The following is a 4,753-nucleotide window of genomic DNA, read 5'->3' as shown; positions in this document are numbered from 1 at the left end:
TCTTGCCTCTGATGCTTATCTGTAAACAAGAGGTGTGGCTTAGATGGCCTCTGAAGAGCCTTCTGGTTCTAGATCTGTGATTCTATGAGTGACTAAATCTTAAGTAGCTGGCAATCTCTGTCAGTGGAGGGAATTTCATGCCAGGAGATCCCCAGCTCAAAATCACAGTCATGTATATTTGCAAATGACAAAGTATTTTCTTCACAACTTTTTGAGTTGGTATAAAACTTATCACTGACATTTTAGAAAAAAAAAACTTGAGCCTTAATCTAAGTAACTTGCCTGCACACACACCTCAAAAAGTGGTAGAGACCCATTTGAACCCAGGACATAGTATCATAAGCACAGAATTGGGAGAGACCTTAGAAGTTATCTAGACCAACATGTTTCTGAACAGAAATCCACTATAAAACATCCTTAATGAGTGGCTCTCTGTTGTCTCGGGAATCAAATACAAAATCTTCTCTTTGCCTATTAAAGCTCTCTGTAATCTGGCTCCTTCCCATCTTTCTAGGCTTCTTACTCCTTACTTACATCAAGTTGATTTCTTGCTGTAGACACTAGTTGGGAAGCATAGGATTAGAACTGGAAAAGACTTTGGATTTTGTTATATAGAAACTGTAACCTGACTTACCTAAGTGTCTTATCAAAGGTCACATAGTTAGAAAGTAGCAGAACTAGCTTTCAAACCTGTATCTTCTAACTTCAAACATCAGGCTCTTTCCAATACCGCAAGTTGCCTCATTGAAAGGGCAGCCCAATTTCCCAAATGCTGCCAAGCCTTCTTTCCTACTGCTACGTAATGGTTGCTGAAACACATACACACACACACACACACACAAACACAATATACATGTTTACCTATTACATATCTTGAACTAATTTGGCAGCTTGCCCAGTGAATTGAACGCCAATGTCTGGGCAACGTGAATTTTTTTTTCCAGTTTGTTTTTCCATTCTGAGTGACTAGAACAATTTCTTTCACATTTCTTTGGATTGCAAAGAACCACAGATGAAGAGTTGCAATGAACCTTTGTCCAACTCTCATTTTACAAATGAAAAAACTGAGGCCCAAAGAGGTTAAGTGATTTGCCCAAGTCACTGCACAGGTGGTAAGTGGCAGATTCAGGAATTGAACTCTAGTCTCTGGACTCCAGTCCAACACTCTTTCCACTGATTCATGGTGCCCCCAAATAGGAAGTTTTGCAGCATGTCATGACTCGACACAATTATTACTATATTACCTGCAAACAGGATCATTTAGACAAGCTCTCCACCAAAAGAGAATCCTTTTGTTTGGCCTTTGGTCATCTTCCATGACACTGGGGAACATATTATGGGAGACTATCTCTGTTTTATGACTCATTTTATGTCAACATTCAGGGGACTCTTGAATGAAGTTATCTCTATCTGTCACATCTTCTATAATTTTAATTTGTGTAGAGGAGATAACCTTGTTCAAGATTTCATTTGGTTCTACTGAGCCAGATGCTTTACAATTATTTTCTTTTCTTTTATTGTAGACTGGGTCTCCTATCTCACCTAGGCTGGATGTACAGTGGTCACTCATGGGCCTGACCCCATCATTGATCTACACAGGAGCTTTGACATTCTACTTCCTACCTCATCAACTCATGCCTCGTTAAGCAACTTGATGGTGTCCACACCCTCCAGTCCCCTTCTAGAGGCCCTCCATCTTGGTGCTTTACCTAGTAAGGACAGTTGATCAGCTTTAGCTCACTGTAGTTAAAAACTCATGAATTCAGGTGATCCACCAGCCTAAATAAGCTTCCCAAGTAAGCAGGTCAGGGATCATAGCCTCATACCTCAACATCTGGCTACCAAATGCTTTTTATTATTTTTAAAATTAAGTTAAAAAAATTTATAGTTATTTATCACAATTTATTTTGTAGTCATAAAATGCCAGCAAAAGAATAGACTGAGTCAGCCAGTCAGGCTGGACAAATACTTGATTGTAGCCATATTTTCATGGCCAATGGGCAGCAGCACTGAATTCCTTCCACCTTCTGGCAGAACTTTGTTGTTATTGTGGTGGTGGTGGTAGTGGTGGTGTTATGTCTAACTCTTCATGACTGAATTTGGTGTTTTCTTGGCAAAGATACTGGAGTGGTTTGCCATTTCCTTCTCCAGCTCATTTTATAGATGAGGAAATTAAGGCAAACAAAGTTAAGTGACTTCCCCAGGGTCACACAACTAGCAAGTGTCTGAGGCCAGATTTGAATTCAGGAAGATGAGTCTTCTTGACTCCAGAGCCGGCCCTTTACCCGCTGTACCACCCAGCTGCCAAAACTTTGTTATACAAGGCAAAAGGAAGGGCAATTTTGGATAGTGGTTTGAGCCATGCAAGAATAACCACAAATGATAGAATAACAGGTGTACAATAAATATCTGATTGCTGAATCTTGGGTTGGGAAAAGCAGAAAGAGAAATTAAATACCAGGACAGAAGGCAGTGATTGAAAGGCATTTGCAAGTTAGAATTTTTTTTTTTAAATTATATGAGAAATAGATCTTTTACAAAAAGTCTCCACACTTGCTCCTTTTGTATGGGGTCAGCAGAGTCCAAAGATAAACCTCCTTTTTTCAAATCTGATTTCACTCCCTTGACTACATTTGAGGGAAAATTTGAGGGAAAATATCTTCTAAAGCTCTGGAGTTTAGAAATGATCAACAAACAATATTTATTCCATACCTCGCAAGGAAAAGCTAAAGTGAATATTATTGTAAAGCTTTCTTTTTAATTCAACTCTATACAGTAGAACATAAGTGCCAGTCTCCACCCCCAGATAACCACAACAATGCTGATCTTATCATCATCAACCTTAATCCATTCATCTTGTTTCCATTTTTTTTTTATCATGATACACAATGGCATGAGAAACTAGATCTTCCTTGAAGTGTTAGTACCGCTTGTAGGTCATAATAACCATGGTCATTAGAGGCTACAATTATCAGGAAAAGAAAATGTTTTTTATTTAGCTTCCTTCTGTGAAACACTGTTTTGGCTAGATGTCTTTGCTTGTTTTGTCTTCTAGATCCTTGATTTTTCATCAAAAGAGACTGTTTTTTCCCTAGAGATTTTGATATACATAGTTCTGATACATCCAACATAAGAGGAAATTTAACATCCTTAAGACTTTGAGCATTCACATATTCCTTCTCTTTGTAAAAAAAAAAAATCAAACCATCTGAATAGTAGGGTAAGTAGACAGCACATCTTGGAAGATTTTATGTACAAAGCACTTCTTTGCCATGCTGGGGACTGCTTAGTAATTTCTTCCTCAAGTCTCAAAGTCCTGTAAAAAAGACATTTGGCTTCTTAATTGAGAAAACAGCTGAACTGAGGCTTATTTCCCTTTCCTATGGCGACGTTCTCTTCTCCAGCTTCTGTACATTTCATAATAATTTCAAACTGAACATCAAAGTACTGATCAATTAAACTTTTCTTTTAAGCAGGTGCTGCTGCTGCTGGTGCTGGTGATTCACCTTCTCCATGACAGATTTGTTGTTGTTCTTCAGTCATGTCTGACCCTTTGTGACCCCATTTGGGGTTTTCTTTGCAAAGATACTGGAATGATTTGCTATTTCCTTCTCTAGCTCATTTTTTTAAACCTTTTTTTTTTTTTTGGAGAGGCAATGGGGTGAAATAACTTACCCAGGGTCACATAGCTAATAAGTGTCAAGTGTCTAAGGCCAGATTTGAACTCAGGTCTTCCTGAATCCAGGCCCAGTGCTCCATCCACTGACCGACCAGCTGCCTCTTTCTCTGTAACAGAATCACCCTCTAAAGCATCCGGTTTTTCTTGCAGCACTCTACATTCATTGGTCTCCTGATGAAGATACTATTCTTGATCACCTTTCTCTGCAAACTGTGGGAAAGTCATATGTAAAATCTGCAATAGGTGGGATTCTGGAAAAGTTTCATCTCTGGAATTTAACAAATCTCTGAGGGTTGCAGTAATGTAGCATGTGGAGACCATTTCTTTTGAAGCTTGCAGGCGTCGACATAGAAATGGCATCTCTGATTTCTGGCACGGATGGTTACTCTGAGCCATTGCATGCTTGAAACAAGTGTAACCACTGTAGCATTTGTGTAACAAGCCATACGGTAGTTCCTTAGCAGATGCTTGCTGTTCTGTCATGTCTTCTATCAAAATGGTGCTAGCTACAGGTTACTTAGGAAAGGCACCTGCTGAGCCCATCATTAACAGAGGCAAATCCACTCTATCCTGATGTTTCCCCAAACATCATCCTTCAGAGTACATCCTTTCACCAGCATGCTGGACTCCAGTCACTGCAAAAAGCTGAGTGCTGAATACCACCAAAGGTTCGTCAGTATTCTGCTCTTCCCAACAAACTTCTCTTTTCCTCATTTTACATTAGCTGAGAAGAGTAACATGGCTGAAGGAAGAAGTAGAACGGTAAGGCCAGGCCAGCTGGCTACTGAGGAGTGGAAGGAAAAGGAAGAGAAGGAGCAGAGGAGGAACAGCTGCAGCTGGGGATGTAGCCATCTGGCTCGGCCTGGGTACCAAGTGCAGTTAAATAAAATCAATGAACGGGGGTAGCTAGGCAGCACAGTGGATAGAGCACCAGCCCTGAAGTCAGGAGGACCTGAGTTCAAATTTGGCCTCAGACCAAACACTTGACACTTACTAGCTGTGTGACCCTGGGTAAGTCACTTAACCCCAATTGCCTAAAAACAAACAAACAAAAAAAAATCAATGAACAATGGA

At 39.9% G+C, this 4,753-nt stretch overlaps 1 pseudogene; it reads right to left on the bottom strand.

Moving 5' to 3' along the window:
• Positions 1-2,768: 2,768 nt before the first annotated feature.
• On the bottom strand, positions 2,769-4,419 carry LOC114049396 (annotated as a pseudogene).
• Positions 4,420-4,753: the final 334 nt, after the last annotated feature.

The sequence above is a fragment of the Vombatus ursinus genome, unplaced genomic scaffold (genome assembly GCF_900497805.2).
Source record: "Vombatus ursinus unplaced genomic scaffold, bare-nosed wombat genome assembly UNPS02014798.1, whole genome shotgun sequence".
In the NCBI taxonomy this organism is placed as follows: Eukaryota; Metazoa; Chordata; class Mammalia; order Diprotodontia; family Vombatidae; genus Vombatus; species Vombatus ursinus.
The sequence above is the reverse complement of the archived record's forward strand: the minus strand, read 5'-3'. Positions and strand labels throughout refer to the sequence as shown.